General features: G+C 27.9%; 1 protein-coding gene across 4 annotated transcripts in view; it reads right to left on the minus strand.

The window, feature by feature from the left end:
- The window catches only part of LOC123260953 (ras-associated and pleckstrin homology domains-containing protein 1), a 196072-nt gene that overhangs the window by 92967 nt on the left and 80240 nt on the right, over positions 1-22865 (minus strand). The window contains exon 1 of one of the 4 annotated variants that reach the window (XM_044722358.1): positions 5876-5887. The exons of 2 other annotated variants lie outside the window; for them this stretch is intronic. The gene's annotated coding sequence lies outside the window, so the exon portion shown is untranslated. Of the gene's footprint in view, positions 1-4460; positions 4477-5875; positions 5888-22865 lie in introns of those variants that run through there. One more of the 4 variants, XM_044722356.1, reaches the window with a different exon arrangement.

A 22865-nucleotide genomic window follows, 5' to 3' on the forward strand; every position in this document is an offset into this window, starting at 1 on the left:
GAACTATTATTATTATTATTGTTATTATTATTATCATATTGATGTTATTGTGTTGTTATTACCCGCATAAAAAAATTATATATGGCTGAACATATATGGAAAGTTATATGGGGAATATGTGATCATATATAGCGGCAAAATTATATATATGAAATAATAAATGTTTTTTTAATATAATGAAGATATATTTGATTCAATATAAGTTCAAATATATTAGTGCCGTATATTACTTAGTATATGTTATAAAATATACTATTATTATATAAAAATTACTTATATAGAAAACTATATAATAGATAAATATATTTTTCGTAAAATATATGTTGAGATAGATTATTACTGTATACTTTCATTTATAAAATTTCAATTATATGGCAATATATATTATTTTATTATAAAATACCATACATAATACCAGATATTTATGATATGTCGAAATAGGTCAAAACGGAAAGATTAATAAAAAAAAAAAAAAAAAAAAAAATAATAGTTTGTCGTATATCTTAAGTTTCAAGAGCAACTTGATCAATCGAGTTTACGGTCGAAGCAAATCTGAATTTCAGTAAATTAGTAACGCATCAAGAAATATTTTCTTTTTTTTTATAACTTTTTTTCAGAGAATTATTTGGCTTTAGCATTCTATTTTAATTTTGGTACCAATGCCAATATAAAAATTATATTGAACATATAATTTAAAGTATATTTTAAATTATACTGAAAAATACATTGTTCTTATACTATTTATAATATAGTGTTGATTATAATATTCACGATATATTTAATCATATATAGCTGAAAATATAATTGAAATATATATTATGAGTATAACATCAATACATAATACTACATATATCATTATTGTATATATGAAACGGCAAAATTTTGCATATGGGTCCTTATATAATCACATGTATTTTTATATATATAAAATATAATTTTTTGTATATGATGAAGGATATATAGCTTTTTCATGCGGGTATTATTATCATAAAGTAGGGTACAGGGGTTTAATATCGGACCTAATTTTTATTTCTATCAGCTCCGACTTTGGACCTTCTAGTGTCAAAAACGGAAATTTCGGCCACTGCAAGGTCTAAAGTCGGAGTTAATTTAACATGCCACTAGAATCTACTTTGAGCCCACAAGTCCGAGTAGAAACCTACTTATGGAGGTTCTATGTCGGCGTTAAATTTCGACTCGGAGAGCTAAAAAATGCAGTTTACAAAATTGTAATATAACGAGATATGCATAAGTTATTTAGAGATAATGCCATAAAAGTAATTATTTTTTATATTTTCGTTGAATTTAAAAACAATGAAAAAAAAAAAAGAAAAAATGTTATGTTGAAGATGATTAGTCAAGGATGAATTTCTTGGTTCAAAAATGTACGGATAAAATTTTTATTTCTATAGGATAAAAATATTTACTATTATTATATGATCTGTGTACTGGGGCAGGCAAGGGGAAAAATAAATAAAAAAAATTTTTAGTTCATTCAAAACGAGTTAATCTCCAAAAAGGGCATAGCCGGATTAATATGGGAATTTTGCCCCCATGGCTTTTTTGACTTATACTTAGGGGGTAGATTTGGTATTGAATGAAAATAATTCACATAAATTTTTAGCTCTTTGACTCAAACGGTACTCGAGAATTTCAAAAAAACCTGTTTTTTCAAAATTATTTTTATTTTTATAGTAAAATTCGGAATTATTTAATGATGATTTTTTTCCTAATTCTTACGAGTCCAAAACATGAAAAAATCATATGATCATGATTCCCAAACAGAAAGCCGATTTTTAACGGAGAAAAGAAAATTATTTTTTTTTTTTTTTTTTTAGCCTTCTTGAAATATGTCACTCACCAAAATTCGTCAGAAACTATCTTTTATACTCCTCTATCCTCAGGAATTTTTTTGAATTTTTTGGAGTGGCGAAACAATTAAAAAAAAATTAAAAACTCATTTTTTTCTCAAAATCTTGCGTTTTAACAAGCTTACATTTTTTTTGTAGTTCACACAAATACGTAGAAATTTTTTTTTTTTATTTAAAATTATTATTTTGATTATAATTTTTATTTTTCAATAGTATGAAAAAATATATAAGTATTACCTTCAAGTGTCTTTTGAATCATTAATAACCCTTCTAATCACTTTAACCTACGGATTTTTTCTGTTTATCTTTTGCAAAGATATATTTTGGTAAAAAAAAAAATTTTCTACGTATTTATGTGTACTAAATAAAAATGTAAGTTTGTTAAAACGCAAGATTTTGAGAAAAAAATGAGTTTTTAATTTTTCTTAAATTGTTCCAACACTTGAAAAAATTCAAAAAAATTTCTGAGTATAGAGGAGTATGAAAGACATTTTCTGACGAATTTTAGTGAGTGACATATTTCAAGAAGGCTAAAAAAAAAAATAATTTTCTTTTCTCCGTTAAAAATCGATTTTCTGTTTGAGAATCATGATCATATGATTTTTTCATGTTTTGGACTCGTAAGAATTAGGAAAAAAATCATCATTAAATAATTTTGAATTTTACTATAAAAATAAAAATAATTTTGAAAAAACAGGTTTTTTTGAAATTCTCGAATACTCTTTGAGTTAAAGAGCTCAAAATTGTTGTGAATTATTTTTATTCGACACCAAATCGACCCCCTAAGTATAAGTCAAAAAAGCCATGGGGGCAGAATTCCCATACTAATCCGGCTATACCCTTTCTTGATTGGTTGAACTCAATTCAGTTAATCTTTTCTTTAGAGCAAGAAATTTGATCTTGTTATTTAATTATGATATAAATTTATAGTTGAAGTTAATAATTTTGAATCTAATTGACTGTATATTCATATTTTTGAATAACAAACTATGTCTAATAGAACTTTCTTATTACTCTGTAATGAAATATGAGTTTAGAACTCAGAAGGATTAGGAGCATTAATCTAACGATAATGTGCATAATTTACTAAACATAGATTAGCGGAACTCCATGAAAATTAATTCCTAGCTAATTCTAACGGATTAATTTTTCTATACACAAATAAGTAAGATTAATAATACTGAAGAGATATACATTCGAAATAATAATAACAACAAATAGGACTATATTCTTATTATGATAATTATCTACCAGACAAACTTGATTTATCTACGATATTAACCATTAAAAACCTGCAGCTATGCAAAAGATAAACTTATTCAAAAGTTTAAGCTAAAATTGTAAAAAAAGATTATTTTTTCACTGAAACTTTTTTTGGATAATCCATTTATTGTCTGAAATACTTGACCAACAAATCTTAATTCCAGTTACCCACAGTTTTAGATATCGGAATTTAATGACGTTGAGTTCGATAATTAGATTTTCCTCGGGTATCACCGGCGAGCTATTATTGCAAGAGAACGGAATTTATGGAGGGAACTCAAGGGATTAAATTACGAGCAATTGAATTGGTAGGTTTGTAAGCTGTAGATCCTGAGAACTTTCACAAAACGATTAATTCGACGGCTTAAATTGGATAGTGAAAAACGGTAATAAGGCATCTATATTAAGTACTTGGATAAAATAAAATCTGATAAGAAAAAATCATGAATTTAAGGAGACTTTATACTTTTGATAACCGCATTACAATGAAAAACTTTTATAATCTTAGTTTTTTCCATCTTTCTTTTTTTAATTTAATGCAAAAGAAGATGTGAGTCTTAAGAATACTTAATTTCTTAAAGAAATTTTAGAGTAATATTGTTTAAGTAACGCGAATCGAAAAAAATTTTAATATACATAAAAATGAATAATACTGATTAAAAATAATCTTTCGAAATAAAATTATAAAAACTCATCTATTATTTGCATATCAGGAAAAGGAGACTTTAATGAATAGTTCCACGTAAATATGAAGAGTATTTATGAAGACATCATATTTTCTGCTGTAGACTAGAGCGCTGTTTATAAAAATTACATCATCCATAAAATAAAATTATTAACTATAAAAAAGAGTCACAGTCATAGTTAACATTAGAGCAGAAGCTCCTATTAACAATTCAATTGAACTTTAGATAAGACTGCGTTAATTTTCATTGCGAATAAAATACTAAAACCAATAACTACACGGAAAAAACGAGATTTAACTGATTTCCATGTTGGACGGAACCTAGTTCCATCTATAGTAAAAAAAATTTATAAATGGTTACTACTTCAATGTAGACTGTAGTAGGTACAGTTTCCGTTTATTTCAGATCAATCCAAGATGGGGCTCAGAGCCATCTGAGATTTATTAGTCTCAGATGGTTGTCAGTACCGCGCGCATGCTCGTCAGTCCCATCTTACATAAAAGTGGCGTCCATTTGGAATTTAACTAGAATTTATCTGCAGATAGTACCTATTTTTACATTGTCATTTTCAGGTGCATTTTGCAATCAAATATATATGAATAATATGAATGAATAATGAGTATATTATAATGAATAATACAGATTATAATTTTATTCCAAATCAAAAAACTAATCCTTAATAAGTTTGAAAAAAAATAAATTTAAAAGAAACATTTTTAATTTAAAATTAAAAAATTAAAAAAAAGAAATTTTAATTTCAGTGTGGTACTATTTTTTAAAACAAGATGAAGATTGGTATTCATCAACATCTTATTTAAAAAAATAGTACCACACTGAAATTAAATTTTTTTTTTTATTTTTTAATTTTAAATTAAATTTTTTTTTTTAATTTTTAATTTTTTTTTTTTTATTTTTAATTAAAATTTTTTTTTTTATTTTTAATTAAAATTTTTTTTTTAATTTATTTTTTTTTAAACTTATTAAGGATTAGTTTTTTGATTTGGAATAAAATTATAATGTGTATTATTCATTAGAAAATTTTGTCAAATTTCTAATACCATCGTATCTAAATTTGTCAATAAATTCAAATTATTTTTTTTTTTCAACTAATTATTTTTATTCAATTTTTTAATAAAGTTATTGGTTTCACCCCGTTTTTCAAAAATCGAGTTTTCAACGGATGTTGACGTTCAGGGGTCCTAGGAAGCTTCCCCGAATGTAAGTGTGTGTGTGTGTGTGTGTGTGTGTGTGTGTGTGTGTGTGTGTGTGTGTGTGTGTGTGTGTGTGTGTGTGTAAACCTCTCACAACTTTTGAACGGCTCGACCGATTTCATCGCGGTTGGTGCCATTCGGAAAGGCTTGACCAAACTTAGATTTTGAATACACTTTGGACCTGTAGATTTTGATAAATCTTAAAAAAACTACAAAAAAAATTTTTTTTAAATGTGGTTTTTTTGGAATAACTTTTAAACGGCTGTGCCGATCAATTTCAAAAACTAATCAGCTCTTAACATCAAAAAACCACGTCAGCTCAAAATTATATTTTTGAGCTCAAAGAGCTCAAAAACGTAGTAAGTGCAATTTCAAGCGCTTAAGTATGAAATTAGCGGGAAATTGCAGGAATGGCTCTTAGCGTCATTCGTTTTTCTAATTTTATTTTCTTAACTTTGTGACATAAGAGTAGTTTTAATACAATTCTGAAATATTTTCCTGGACTTTTAAACGAAAAATTTTCTTTTGGTACAACTCTTAAAAAAACTGATGACAGCTCCAAAAATTCTCTATAGTCACTCCTCTGATGATACTTCTGCAAAGAAGTTAAAATTCAAAATATTGATTAATAAACTGTTATTTTAAACTCGTCGAAAAGAAAAAAAATGATGAATGAAATTGAACCAAAATAAAAATAAATTTTTAACCGATAAAGAGAAAAGTAAAAAATCTCCATATTTTATAATTCTTTTTCTATCATTTTAAAGTCAATAAATTATTCAATCAGCAACTAATATAAAATATTTGTGAAAAACTTGAATTAATACATATTTTCTTCATCTACCTCCAACAGTTCTTCATATGTTAGAGGTTTTTGTGGAAAATTATCAATAAATCCACGCCGACCTGATGATTTCTGGGCTAACAATAATTCATTTTCCTTTTCACTTAAGGTTTGGCTGCTATATTGTGAGCAATATTGAATAACTCCTTCAACTTATTCTTATAAACAGTTTCATTTTTGATTTGCGTGGAAGATTGTTTTCGTTTACAACTACGCTGCAACTTTTCCACTTTTCGAAAATTCTCAATAACTTATTGATGGCATTTAGAGTTTAAGAAGTAGGAATTTGGGCCTTTTTTCATTGTTCTTGAACCTCGGTCACAGTAAATAAAGCGCTTTCTTCAACACTACATTTTTGTACTTTATGATTATAGAAAAATAAAGCTAAAACGTCCCTAAAAGTTGGAAGTTTACGTCCAACAAGACCACTTATTGGAAAACCAATTAAATAAACTTCTTTATCCACTTTTCATAATCGGATTTCATCCATTCAAAAAAGTACTCAGTTACGAAATAAATTGGAGAAAAATAAATATCGGTCAACAAATAATTGGACAAATAACACATGAAAAAAGAATTCTAGGATGAGAATTAATTAATTACAAAAAAATGAATTTAAAATACAAGCCAAAATATTCACAAAAAACAATGATAAACTATAGCAACAATAAAAATCCGAATTTGGAGGTAAGAACAATGGGTAATTATTACCCGAATCAAAAAAGTTCGGTTAGAATGTCGAGTCGCGAAACAATGAGCGTTGCAGTGCAAGGTAGTTAGATACTAAGGGAGGGGGCGTCTTCAAAGCATTTTTGATGGTATGTTAGTAGTGAAGTTAATTAAGAACAAATGGTACAACCGATGTCTTCTTTGTTTCGCGCTTCGATCATTTTAACTGTGAAACTAGCTTCGATAAATAATAAAATTATAAACGGCGACTACGTGGCCGAGCAGTTTAAGTCTTAAATTTAAATTTTTCGCAAGTCTTAAACGCAATTTTTCTGCGATTTCCAAGGCTTGCTCCCTTGCCGACTGTACCCTGGCCAGGTTTCTGTGGTTTCCTTGGTCACTGTGCTAAGGGGCGGGGCACAGGCAAATGCGGGTACACACTGTAAGTCGGCCACAGCCGCGGAAAGGAGGTAAAGATGGTATTTAGTACACATCAAGCACAATAAATAGTAGGAAAGGACCTAAGAATCTTACGTGTCTAGGCCTGAAGGCTGACGAGTAAGATTCCAAAAAAGAAAAAAAAAATAATAAAATTATATTAGCACATTTTTATTAAAATAATAGAATTAATTGCATAAATTTGAAATATATAATATTATGAACTTATAGAATCCAATAAATAATGGATAATAATAATTTAAGTTAAAAAAAAAAAATTTGAATTTATTGGCAAATCAAGGTACGATAGTATTAGAAATTTGACAGTTGAATAAAAGGATCTGTGAAACCAAATAAAATTTAGAATACAAAAAATTTGACAAAATTTCTTGATAAACTTGATATTTTCGTCAAAAAATTGGAATAAAATAAGAAAATATTATAAATTATATTTTAAAGTTGAATATCTTCGAAACGCATCGGTTTATCGAAAAATTATAAAATAATACTTCAATTATATGTTGAAATGGAAATCATTCACTTCCAAGAAAAAGTATTAAAAAAAAGCTTCCAAAACATGATTATAAGTCGCGGATTTATAGGATCAGAAGTGATAGAGAGATTTTTTGTAGAGAATTCAATTCTCTACAAAAATATGTTCTGACTCAACTTCTCCAATGACTTGTTAAAGAGTTACAAAATTCCAAACTAAGAAAAAAAAATTTCCCCACGTTAATCAAATGGGAAATTGAAATTTTCGACTCGGCACCTCTTAATATTAATATTAAGAGCTCTAATTTTCACAGGATTTTTTTTTCGTCATTTCAAACAATATTTTCAAAATTAATAAGAAAAAAAAAAAATTGTCGATTTTTTTGAAAGTCTAATATATATATATATATATATATATATATATATATATATATATATGTATTTTACATGCGTTAAGGATGACTTTGAGATCATGTTCAAAAAATAAAAAAAATTTGAAATTAATTCATTATTCTAAATCTACTGGTAACAATGATGAACGATTATTGATTATCCACGAATTTCCGAGAGGACTTTTTCATCCCTTCAGTTGAATTTTTACGACTTCATATTGTGTTCCATTGTTTAAAAACTATCGAAAATATAAGAAATAATTTTCATAAAAATTTTTTTAATCTGGCATGAATAATCAATGGCAGTATTGATTTTGGAGCTTTGACCCCATGGAAGTGAGGTCATACTAGCACGAGACAATGCACCTTGGCTCGGAGAGAATCGATCTTCTGCATGATTTGCCTTTTCTGGGTGAATGTTAATCGACCCGGTATTATTGAACATTGTTGTCGCGTTAACTACTAAATTCGTTAATTACTGGCGGTATTCAATTAAGTTTACATTACTCCGTAAGAATGTATGAATTAAAATTATTAAATTACTTGTAAAGCTGATGTTAGGTCATGAATATTTATAATTCATTTAAATTCGATATTTTATTCATTTAATATTTGCATTTGTATCTTCTAAAAAAAAATTTTGTTTTTTCATTTATGTACGTCAGTATCACTTTAGCTAGCTTTGCCGTGAAGAATTAAATATTTTTAAATAAAATAAATAGAAAAAATTTCATTTATTAATAATAAATCGATACCAATGCATACTAGAATGAATACTAATTAATTTAATTTAATAACTGATTAAGTACATTACTGAATTTTGTAAAATTCTATACATAATTATGGATCAATTGAAGAGCTTTTGAGATAATTTTCATCATTATTATCACCAGTTTCATTATTATTATTGTCATCGTCATCATAATCATCATTATCACTTCTGATCCTATAAATCCGCGACTTATAATCATGTTTTGGAAGCTTTTCTTTAATACTTTTTCTTGGAAGTGAATGATTTCCATTTCAAGATATAATTGAAGTATTATTTGATAATTTTTTCAATTTATTTTTGGGATATTCATCAAAAATTGTCTTTCCATCTGCAATTATTTCTTCTTCATGAACTTGAACAAGTGCTCTTTGTAATTTTTTTTTTTTTTGTTTATGCTTTAAGTTGGTCCGTTGCACTAAAATAGTTCCTAAAAACGCTTTTGTTGTTACATCGAGGATTCAACCAGTATTTTCATCAACAGAAATATTGTCCAGCAGATCTTTATCATCTGGAATAACATTATTATAATTTATTTTAATTCAAAAATAGTTTGGTTTTGTACCATCCAAATTTACATTTATATAGTTACTTACCACTTATTTTCAAAATGTTAGCATCTAACACTTCAAATAATTTTGATCGTTCATTTTTCCACTTTAACTTTACACTAGCATTTTCATATCGTGAATGGACAAGTATGTTTGAAGTTTTAATTGTCTGTAATTGTTTTGATTTGGTCCAAAAAATAAGCGCATATATTCCAGACATTTTTACAAAAATTTTTCAATTTAGTCAAGGAAATCGACAATAAAGTTAAAAATAACAAACTGATCACAATTAGTTTATTTGAACTTTTCACTTTATAGAATATGAGAAGTGCTCAATATGAAAGCCTAAAAAGTACTAACCGGGATATTCTTGAGATTGTTTAACTATGCTCGGTTTTACTTGGTATGTATACATTGTTGTACATGTATACATGTTGTACATAGTCAGACATATGGCCAAAATTTTTTTGAAAGTAGTGTAGACAAATAAAATTTTTATAGCTCTTCAAAGTATTAGAGTCGTAAAAATTGAAAGGCTTTCTTTGTATTTTAGTTCTTTTCAAGGGTACAAAATTTTTAAGTATACGGGTTTCGGAAAAAATTTTTCCAATATTTAAACATTGTGTTTATTACTTATGAAAATTCATTATTCATAAAAATACATTTTTGATTAGTCAGCACGGAGAAAAAAATTTTGCTATAGGAACTCTATAGTAGTTAGTTAGTTAGTTGTAAAAAGTTCCAGTAGGTTAACGTATTCTTATGGTAACAATACCGTTTAGCTCCTGCAACTCTACATCGTTGAGCTCTGAGAGCTAAACGTTGTTTACCTCTCACAACTCTACAGGATCGTTTTGAGACTATAAAAAATTTTTGGCAGTCTGCTTAGTAATTTTTTTTACGATTTAGCATTGATAATTTAATAAATAAATGCGGCAGAACGAATTTATATTGCCAACAATAATTGTATATGACAAATAAGAATAGTATTATAATAGAAATAAAATAATAATAGATCTTATATTACAAATAAAAATTATTTGTAAAATAAAAATATGGTCTTCCCAAAATTATCTTATTTTCTTAATTATATCAATAAATATTGGACATAAAATCACTACCGCATATACACAAGAAAAGATAAGTAAACGAAAACAAATTTTATTTTTTGTTAAATTGGGTCTTTTTAATGTATTCCGATAACTTATCACTTATCAAAATATATTCAACTAATAAATTAAATTAACAGTCACTGCAAATGATCCTTGAAAAACCATAAATACAAAACTGTTCTAACGAAATTCAATTTGACAAAAAAAAAAAAATCTATTTCCTTAAATAAATAAACTGGAAACTTAATTGTCCTCATATATTTTTAATAATATGGATGAGTAACAAAATAATTCTGTTTGTCATTTTAGAAGGTTATGAAATATGTCAGCGCACTCCACTACTGCGCAACGTAGAGCGCTCCTAACTATACCGTTTAACTCTGAGAACAATCCCGTAGAGCTCTGAGAGCTCAACAACATTGAGTTATCAGAACTAAATAACATTATGTTACTGTAACTCTATAACGAATAGTAAACTGTGTATAGTTGTGGTAACTCTACAGTTATGTTACCAGAACGAAATTTTTTTTTCCGTGAGCTATTTTAATTTTTTTATTAAGAAAAAAAATGAATAATACTTTCTGTCATTAAGTCATGCGATTTCAAGTATGGATCACCAGATAAATTTATGAAATAATTCGTTTACACATTAGAGAGTTGTCGTTTACTCTGTCTCAAGTAAGAACTAGAAAAAGCATAAAATATAATATTTCAAGTAACCTAAAAGTATATAATAATAAAATTCGACATAAATAATACCATAAATAATAAAATTCAACATAAATAATACCGTACTTTTATACACATTTTAACATCGTTATAAGAAAATATTTCTAAGTTCCAAATTATACCTTCTATCAAAAGAGAAAATTTTTCTAAGTGTATAAATGTGGAAATATTTCTAAGTTCCACATTATATATCTCATTTACTTCTCACTTCAAAATATTTGGATTGAGAGCGAAATGAGACTTTACTCGTAGACCGAAGTGTTTGAGGTCTTCTTGAGACTTTTCCGAAAAATAATGACTATTTGAGACATGAATGAGACTTAAACTCACATTTGAGACCTAAAACCGTAGTTATTTTTCGACTCGGGATATTCCAGTTTATAATTATGATACGTTCAAAATTTTTTAATTAATATTCTAAAAGTAATATTGTTGATTAAAACACGATATTGAAATTAAAGAATTTAAATTACAAGTGGAAAATAATACAAATAGCTGCCTCAGAAGAATTTGTTGCATAATTGTCACATTTTAATTAACTAATACATAAAAAAAAACTTGATTGAAGAAAAGTATTTTCTGCATAATATGATATTCTTTATCTTAAGATATTTTGAATTCAATACGTTCACGAACTAAATCAATAGATTAAAACTCTTGGCATGGAAAGCAGGAAATTGCTTACTTGAAGTTAGAACAATCAGTTGTTTTTAAAAAAAAAGATTTGCGCATCAAGATTGAATTGATTTTCCTTGAATCAAGATAATTTTTCTCTGTTAATATATGCATTAAGGGACCATTCTTAATAAGGTGCTCAAAAAATAAAACTAAATTTTTAAAAAATTATAATTGTAAATATTAATATAAAATTTGAGCTCAACATACCCACGGTTGAGATACATAAAAAATGTATTAATTTATTTTTTTCATTGTTTTTTAAATATATCAATCGCAGCCATATGAAAGTGCTCGAAAAATTTGGTACACCCTATAACTTATGAGTTGCTGGCGGTGTAGATATCTTGATAATCGCTTATCCAAAATGAAAAAATCAAAAATGTTCAGTAACTTATGAATCATATGGATATTAATATTTATTGATAAATATTAAGATAAATAAAAAATCTCATTTTTTTTTCACTCTACTATTTTTCAATTTTGCTGACAATTTTAAACAAAAATGATTCTGTAAGTTCTCCATCGTCTATATAAAACTAAAAGATTTTTTTTTCGCGCGAAAATTAATTAATCAGAACACTTTCAAAGTCTAAAATTATTTATAAAAGTAGATATAACAGAGTATATATTTTCCAAGTGCTTTTATTTCCTTTTATTTTATTTAAGTAAATATAATATTAAAAAGTTTCGAGCGTCTTTTCTTAAATTTCCAAGTATAGCTTACCATACCTTAGAACTAAGTTATTAAAATGAATATCTGCAGAACATGAAAAAACGTAAAAAGAATTTAGTTTCTAACTATAGTGGTAAAATAAGCTTACGCCATAAAAAGTTTTTTTTTTATGCCTGATTAAACATAACATTGTTCACTATGCATTATGCAGAAAATGTTTTTTTATCAGCCAATACTTTTTAGGTTTAATGAATGAATTCATGATTATTAACAATCAACAATTAATATCAAGATAGCAATTGTTTTTATTTATTTCCATCGAAATCGTTTTGTAACAAGAATATCATTTTGACACTTTACAAGAATAGCAATTCTCAGCATAGACTCCAACAATTCAATTATACTTCTGGCAATTTATACAAAGTTATTTTTAGTTTAGACAAACGGTTTTATAGATCAGAGCATGTAAGATTTCCCATCCATCCTTTAAAGTCTTTATGACTCTCTTATTCTCTTTAAGTAAAACAGATCATCGAATGGTCGAATAGAGCGGATAGTCGAGGCGATATCATAGTAATGCAATCTCCTTCTCTAATCAAGCTCACTTCGTCTTTGTTTCATTTAACCCCGTACTATACTAGACTTAACAACGTCTGCATAAAGTTCTTACATACTTACGATCTGATAAGCTAATAATATGCTATGACTTTCAGCACGACTAAATCACTAGTCCTATTCTGTTCTTGTAATTCTTATAGTGCAGTCATTTATATTGACTATACGGTCACACTAATATAAAATTCTGGCTCCACTCGACCTACAGGTCGATTTCTTCAATACAAAACTTTATATTTTACTATATTTAAATATTTATAAATACCAGCTTCCTATTCATTATAAATTTAATTATTCTGTTACATCTTTAATTTACAAGAAAGTTTCTGTTTCGTTACATTTGAATTGAAAAATAAAAATACTCTACTAGAGTTTGTATATCGTATATCGTACATAATATATCGTATATTTGAATAATATTTTATTATGATTATCACTAATACGAGTTAAAATGTACACATAATTTTGTATAATCAAGTAAACGTTTAAAATAAATCGTTAACTGTTTTATTCGGAGAATATAATTGCTTAGAATGGAATAGTCTGACCCACGTCGCGTGTCATAAAAGACAAATCACAAATAATACAAATGCTATTACTGGTATCGGTAGAGCTCTATGTCGTAAATCATTGGAACAAATGAGAAGCCTCGAGGCTATTCTTCGTAAACTTTCAGTCTTCTCGAGTTACAATTTGTCAATTTACTTATATACTTGACATAACGAACTAATTTTAAATATTTTTATTATTTTTAATGGAGTTGTAGTTTGTTAGTACATGGTACATGTGTACAAAGTGTCAAAATTGATAGATTAATAGCAAATTTTTAGTTTATTACATAATAGTAAAGAGTATCTGTCATAATAGTTGGAATTCGAAAATGAAAAATTAGGAAAACCGTTGACCCTAGATGCCACCTTTGCAACTTCCCGCTAATTCCAAACCTAAGTGCTTAAAATTGCACTTGTGACGTTTCTGAGCTCTTCAAGCTCAAAAATATAACTTATGTGTTATTGTGAGCACTCCGAGCTCGAAGAGTTAGCAGTTCTATGCTTTTGAGCTCAAAAGTCCGACAGAAGTTTAATAAAACACTATTGTTTAAATTTTCAAACAGCATTTACTATTAAATAAATAAACCGATTTTCACGCGGTTGGCAGCATTCGACGCAGTTTTATTAATCATATGATTTACTTTAAAACACAAATTAATCAGACCAAAAATTTCACAGTAATTCGAAAAAATCATTTTTTTCGATTTTTTAACGTCCCGCTAAGAAAATTGAAAATTTTCGAAAATCAGGAAATTATTGATTTTATCTCGTTTTTCAAAAATCGAGTTTGCATCAGATCTCGACGTTTTAAGGTCCTAGGAAGCTTCCCTGACTATTCCCGCGATGCTGTCTGTATGTCTGTATGTCTGTGTGTGTGTGTGTGTGTGTGTGTGTGTGTGTGTGTGTGTGTGTGTGTGTGTGTGTGTGTGTGTAAACCTCTCACAACTTTTGAACGACTTGACCGATTTGATCGTGATTGGCGCCATTCGAAAGAGCTTGACCAAACTTAGATTTTTAATACAATTTTGACCGGTAGATTTTGAGAATTCTAAAAAAAACTACAAAAAAAAATTTTTTCAAATGCGGTTTTTTTGGAGTAACTTTTAAACGACTTTACCGATCGATTCCAAAAACTCATCAGCTCTTATCATCAAAAAACGACGTCGATCACCGCCAAGCCGGTCAAAATCAGTTGATTCGTTCGTGAGTTATCGTTGACGACAAAATTAGGAAAACGGTTGACCCTAAAGGCTATCCCTACAACTTTCCGCTAATTCCATATCTACACGGAGAAAAAAATTTTGCTATAGGAACTCTATAGTAGTTAGTTAGTTGTGAAAAGTTCCAGTAGGTTAACGTATTCTTATAGTAACAATACCGTTTGGCTCCTGCAACTCTACATCGTTGAGCTCTGAGAGCTAAACGTTATTTACCTCTCACAACTCTACAGGATCGTTCTGAGACTATAACAAATTTTTGAAAGTCTGCTTAATAATTTTTTTTTACGATTTAGCATTGATAATTTAATAAATAAATGCGGCAGAACGAATTTATATTGCCAACAATAATTGTATATGACAAATAAGAATAGTATTATAATATAAAATAAATAATAATAGAACTTATATTACAAATAGAACTTATATTACAAATAAAAAATATTTGTAAAATAAAAATATGGTCGTCACAAAATTATCTTATTTTCTTAATTATACCAATAGATATTGGACATAAAATCATTACCGTATATGCACGAGAAAAGATAAATAAACGAAAACAAATTTTATTTTGTGTTAAATTGGGTCTTTTTAATGTATTCCGATAACTTATCACTTATCACAATATATTCAACTAATAAATTAAATTAACAGTCACTGCAAATGAACCTTGAAAAACTATAAATACAAAACTGTTCTAACGAAATTCAATTTGACAAAAAAAAAAACCTATTTCCTTAAATAAATAAACTGGAAACTTAATTGTCCTCATATATTTTTAATAATATGGATGAGTAACAAAATAATTCTGTTTGCCATTTTAGAAGGTTATGAAATATGTCAGCGCACTCCACTACTGCGCAACGTAGAGCGCTCCCAACTATACCGTTTGGCTCTGAGAACAATCCCGTAGAGCTCTGAGAGCTCAACAACATTGAGTTATCAGAACTAAATAACATTTTGTTACTGTAACTCTACAAAGAACAGTAAACTGTGTATAGTTGTGGTAACTCTACAGTTACGTTACCAGAACAAAATTTTTTTTTCCGTGTAGGCGCTTAAAATTGCACTTATAACGTTTTTGAGCTCCTCGAGCTCAAAAATATAATATATGTATTATTTTGAGCTCTCCGAGCTCAAAGAGTTTGACCAAACTTAGGGTCAAACTCTTTTGAATGGCGCCAACCGCGATCAAATCGGTCAAGCCGTTCAAAAGTTAAGAGAGGTTTACATACATCCATATGTTCAAATTAACAGGAAATCTAAGTTCGGCGAAGCCCTTTCGAATGGCACCAACCGCGATGAAATTGGTTCAACCGTTCAAAAGTTATAAGAGGTTTACATACTTACGTACTTACTTACTTACTTACTTAGCGGGAAGTTCAAAAAAAGACCATTCGGCAGCCGAAATGGAAGTAGATTTCATCATAAATAGAAAAAAATATAACGAAGATTGTATACAAAACGAGGGCTTTTAACTTCTATGCAATTGACAAAAATATATATCGACAGAACAATACAAAAACCAGTGCAATAGCAAATTTCATAATGGGCATAGCGGAAAAGGACATAATTTTGAGACTACACATATGATATGGTACTCAAATTGAAGATTATTTAAAGAGATTTCAGATGCAATTCACAGAGTTTCAATAAGTTATACCATTCAAAAGTTATTCGAGTAAGGAAGTGAAGAAATATGAGTTTTTATGATTTTCAAAATTTTGAAATCCTGGCATTTCTAAATTACTTGACCGATTAAGCTCATATTCGAACTTGACTTCGGTATTTATCTGTAGAATAAGTATGTTGAGTTTGACTAAGATCCGTTGTAAATTGGCGACGCTATCGTCGTGACAAGCCGCGTTATATCTGATATATATACCCGAGTCGAAAAATAACTACGGTTTTAGGTCTCAAATGTGAGTTTAAGTCTCATTCATGTCTCAAATAGTCATTATTTTTCGGAAAAGTCTCAAGAAGACCTCAAACACTTCGGTCTACGAGTAAAGTCTCATTTCGCTCTCAATCCAAATATTTTGAAGTGAGAAGTAAATGAGATATATAATGTGGAACTTAGAAATATTTCCACATTTATACACTTAGAAAAATTTTCTCTTTTGATAGAAGGTATAATTTGGAACTTAGAAATATTTTCTTATAACGATGTTAAAATGTGTATAAAAGTACGGTATTATTTATGTTGAATTTTATTATTTATGGTATTATTTATGTCGAATTTTATTATTATATACTTTTAGGTTACTTGAAATATTATATTTTATGCTTTTTCTAGTTCTTACTTGAGACAGAGTAAACGACAACTCTCTAATGTGTAAACGAATTATTTCATAAATTTATCTGGCGATCCATACTTGAAATCGCATGACTTAATGACAGAAAGTATTATTCATTTTTTTTCTTAATAAAAAAATTAAAATAGCTGACAAATCAAAAATATATTTTCATAAATAATGAATTTTCATAAGTAATAAACACAATGTATAAATATTGGAAAAATTTTTTCCGAAACCCGTATACTTAAAAATTTTGTACCCTTGAAAAGAACTAAAATACAAAGAAAGCCTTTCAATTTTTACGACTTTAATACTTTAAAGAGCTATAAAAATTTTATTTGTCTACACTACTTTCAAAAAAATTTTGGCCATATGTCTGGCTATGTACAACATGTATACATGCACAACAATGTATACATACCAAGTAAAACCGAGCATAGTTAAACAATCTCAAGAATATCCCGGTTAGTACTTTTTAGGCTTTCATATTGAGCACTTCTCATATTCTATAAAGTGAAAAGTTCAAATAAACTAATTGTGATCAGTTTGTTATTTTTAACTTTATTGTCGATTTCCTTGACTACACAGTAAAAAATTTTTCGTCAAATTTAACACAAAAATTTGTGTTGATGACTTTTTTTACACAATTTATGTTGAATCAACACTCTATTTTGTTGAATCAACATACTAAAATGTTAAATTCTACACACTTAAATGTTAAATTTTACACAAACATTTTTACACTTTACGCAATGACGAAAAATTTTTTACTGTGTAAAGTGAAAAATTTTTGTAAAAATGTCTGGAATATATGCGCTTATTTTTTGGACCAAATCAAAACAATTACAGACAATTAAAACTTCAAACATACTTGTCCATTCACGATATGAAAACGCTAGTGTAAAGTTAAAGTGGAAAAATGAACGATCAAAATTATTTGAAGTGTTAGATGCTAAAATTTTGAAAATAAGTGGTAAGTAACTATATAAATGTAAATTTGGATGGTACAAAACCAAACTATTTTTTAATTAAAATAAATTATAATAATGTTATTCCAGATGATAAAGATCTGCTGGACAATATTTCTGTTGATGAAAATACTGGTTGAATCCTCGATGTAACAACAAAAGCGTTTTTAGGAACTATTTTAGTGCAACGGACCAACTTAAAGCATAAACAAAAAAAAAAAATTTTCAAAGAGCACTTGTTCAAGTTCATGAAGAAGAAATAATTGCAGATGGAAAGACAATTTTTGATGAATATCCCAAAAATAAATTGAAAAAATTATCAAATAATACTTCAATTATATCTTGAAATGGAAATCATTCACTTCCAAGAAAAAGTATTAAAGAAAAGCTTCCAAAACATGATTATAAGTCGCGGATTCATAGGATCAGAAGTGATAATGATGATTATAATGACGACGACAATGATAATAATGAAACTGGTGATAATAATGATGAAAATTATCTCAAAAACTCTTCAATTCATAACTCACTCAAAACTCAAAATCCATAGTTATATATAGAATTTTACAAAATTCAGTAATGTACTTAATCAGTTATTAAATTCAATTAATTAGTATTCATTCTAGTATGCATTGGTATCGATTTATTATTAATAAATGAAATTTTTTTTCAATTGAATTAAATTCGAATTTTTCATTTTATAAATGTAAGTCTAATTTAAATAAAATAAAACTATGAATTATATACATATAATACAAGATTTTTCAGTCTGACCAAAAATGAGATTTGTCTCAGGTATACGTCGTTAAAATTAAGACACATGTGTGAGACATGCTTCTATCGATCTACAGTCATATGTTGAGGCCGTATATGAGACAAATCTCACTTTGGGCCCCGGAGTAAGAAAATTTGGTGTATTAGATAAACCTCATTTGAAATTTAAATGTTCTTTAGAAATGTCTCATTTTTGTCTCAATCCGGAATATTGCGTATTAAATGAGGTTTTTCCTGGCATGAGTGAGTTTAAATGGTGAGGCTTAAACTGAGACAAACCTTATTTTATAGCATTTTGAGATCTAAAACCGTAGTTATTTTTCGACTCGGGATCACTAGTCGTAGTTTTGATTTGTACAAGTATTGATTTTCTCTCTATTTATTTTATTTAAAAATATTTAATTCTTTACGGCAAAGCTAGCTAAAGTGATACTGACGTACATAAATGAAAAAACAAAATTTTTTTTTAGAAGATACAAATGCAAATATTAAATGAATAAAATATCGAATTTAAATGAATTATAAATATTCATGACCTAACATCAGCTTTACAAGTAATTTAATAATTTTAATTCATACATTCTTACGGAGTAATGTAAACTTAATTGAATACCGCCAGTAATTAACGAATTTAGTAGTTAACGCGACAACAATGTTCAATAATACCGGGTCGATTAACATTCACCCAGAAAAGGCAAATCATGTAGAAGATCGATTCTCTCCGGGCCAAGGTGCATTGTCTCGTGCTAGTATGACCTCACATCCATGGGGTCAAAGCTCCAAAATCAATACTGCCATTGATTATTCATGCCAGATTAAAAAAATTTTTATGAAAATTATTTCTTATATTTTCGATAGTTTTTAGACAATGGAACACAATATGAAGTCGTAAAAATTCAACTGAAGGGATGAAAAAGTACTCTCGGAAATTCGTGGATAATCAATAATCGTTCATCATTGTTACCAGTAGTTTAGGTGAGTCATCGAAGCGAAGCCGATTAAGGTCTTACTTTTCCGATATCGACAAACTTTGATAGCTATTGTCTTGAAAATAGGTTGCCAGTCGTTGGATACATTTGAAAGTGTTCTTTCCGCTTAACTAATAGTACTATGGTGTAATCTATTTTGTCGTCTTGAAAATTATAACTTTGGAACTTATCATAAATCTTTAGAGTGCATCGTTAAGAAGATATTTCTCTTTAATCTACTTTCGATGCAAAAAAGAACCTAAGCATTGATTACTTTTAAATTCAAAGTTAAACTTAAAAACAGTTTGAGAAAAAAATCATCAATGTCTAAGAGAAAGGAATTCTTGGATGAAGCATATTATGTATATTTTAAAAACAGTAAAATACACAATTTGAAAATAAAATTTTTTAATAAAAAACTTTCTACTTTTAATCCAAGAGTTTCAATATATTCAAAATTTGATTACCGGAATTAATATAGTAAAGTGCTGAAGGAAATATTTAAATCAAGTATTTTTTAGTGAATGAATTTATAATAATCATAACGATAACTCATAGCTATGAATTTATTGAAAACAATTTAATGAAAGGAATCCTTGCAACAAAGTTTCAAAGAATCTTCACTAAAGATTTAATGTGCAACAGAATAACTAGCCATAAATCTCACCGCAACGAGAATAGATAACCTTGAGTGATCAATGCTGATTTGACGATAAATTAAAAAAAATATTAACAGCCTGATAGTAATCAATATTTATCACCTCACAATCTTTATTAGTCATAAAAATACAAGTAATTGTGATGTTGTTCTTACATCATTGAGATTTAAAGATTTCATTGTCTGTTACCGAGAACTTGTCTGACAATGTCCCTGTCAATCTTATCTCCGGTGAACTGAAAATTTAATCCTCTTGAATATTGTCCATGACATCTTCTAAATTACGTTACGTATTCAATGGGAAATAAACAGTTTTGAAGAAAAATGAATTAGTAGATTGAAACAGGTACGGACACTGAGAAATGGAGAAAGACTATAAAATACTAAATGTTAAACCGTTGAATCGCTTAAGATTTGAATGTATAATCTATGATTTCAAAGCTTGACAATGTAATGGTTGACGTGAATATACTCTCTACTTAGAGTTCAAGAGACACATATGGCAAGCCGCTTAGGCTGAGAGATCGATTATTTGATTAATAATGCAATGCTTAAGCCAGACGTACAGATAAGAGACTCCTATCCTGCTTTGAATCTCGGATCAATCTGCATACAAAGTAACATTTATTCGCTCATGAAGTTTTGATTACATGATAAATTTAAAATAATTTCATTTTCAATGCATTTGATTCTATATGATTATAAAATAATATGAGATTTTATGCAAGATTAAAAACGTGGTATGACTGGTGAGATCTGATTTCAAAAGGTTGACAGAAAATGACGATTTGTGACCCGGAAAGGTGATTAGTTAGTAATTCGGGGTATATCAAGTATCAGTGTATTAAATAAATCAATGGAGACATGTTACATGGTTGATAACATTCGCGGTTAAACTTCTCAACTGTCTACCTACCGCTCTGTAAACAGCTTCTGGTCCACCTATTAACCGCAGTACTCGCGGTTATTAGTCATACATTATTACTGTATAACGCCTGGAAATCGATGTTATTATCATAAGAAACATTCTTAAAAATTACCTCCAAACATCAGGAAAAAAACGCATTTGGTTTTTTTCAAGAATTTGATAAATTTATCACTTTAAAATGTTTTTTATAACTCGAGAAAAAAAAACGAAAAAAAGGTTTTAAAGTATTGATCGATAAAATAAATCTTTAGGTGTGTTAAGATGCTACTGTACCTTTTTGTTTAAATTAAATGCATCACACGATAGGTAGCTATTCGTGTTTTAAAGACACTTTCCTTTCGCGTGTTGTGTATCCATGCATCTCATGGTATTACCGATTCGCGTGTCCACTTTGAAAGGATGTATAACGCGGGAAGGATGTAATGTAAAGATTCCACACACACTCGATATTGTATACCTCGTAGTGTAAAAATACACTATAAATTCCAAGGACGTCAATCAATCTCTTGTAAGATACGTTGCGATCCAGTCTCAGAAATCTGTATGTATATGCTTGTGCATTTGTATTCAAGCCTTTAAATTTTTATTATATTATAAATTTGTGTCATCAAACTCGTTTATCAGCAAATTATGAAAATAATTTTACTCAATTAAAAGAATCTCTTCTTCCGATAACATCTAGAAATTGTAAACTGTCTCAATATTTTTTTAAGTACATATATTATGTAACCACTTGAACTCCATTTTTAATAATGACAAATAATTAATAATATCTAATTTACTAGGGTCTATGTATTTTCTGCCCTATCATATCTGAAGAAGCAAGAAATATGTGGTATTGATAACCTTATTAGTATTAGCAATTGCTGTTGTGATGGTTATTACTATGTTTTGTAATGGCGCAAATTTTAGTACTTGATTTGTTACACTCAAATTACTACTGGTAAGTTTATTCAATCAAATCAACCACTTTTGTACCTGAACCCTTTCGATTTAACTGAAAAATTTTCATCTTTTTCTATTCCACTAAAAACATTTCTCAGGAAATTTTAAATTTTTTTCACTTAACCAATAAAAATGTTCAGAATTTTTAAAAAAAGTGACTTTTATTTTTTAATAATAACAATTACACAAAAATTTTTACAGTGAAAGATATTATCAAATACAATGTATGAAGTCAAAATCGTTTTTATTACTATTTAAAATATATTTTTGATAAATAGTAAATTGAAAAAAAAAAAAAAAAAAAAAGTAAGACAACAATACTTGAATTTTTGAAAAAAAAGCCATGTACGTATTTTTTTATTACTAATTATAATAATAGTATTCAAATTTTCATAAGAACTAGCGCTAAAATTTTTAAATTTATAAGTTAAAAAAAATTAAATTTCTATCTATTTTCTATTTTATACAAGTATAGTGTATGGCATTATTACAGAGTAGGAAACGAGATCAGCAAAAAAACTAACTCGAATAAAGTACCCTTTCTAAGAGTATTATTATTAAAAATA

Source organism: Cotesia glomerata, linkage group LG3 (assembly GCF_020080835.1).
Source record: "Cotesia glomerata isolate CgM1 linkage group LG3, MPM_Cglom_v2.3, whole genome shotgun sequence".
NCBI classification, from domain to species: Eukaryota; Metazoa; Arthropoda; class Insecta; order Hymenoptera; family Braconidae; genus Cotesia; species Cotesia glomerata.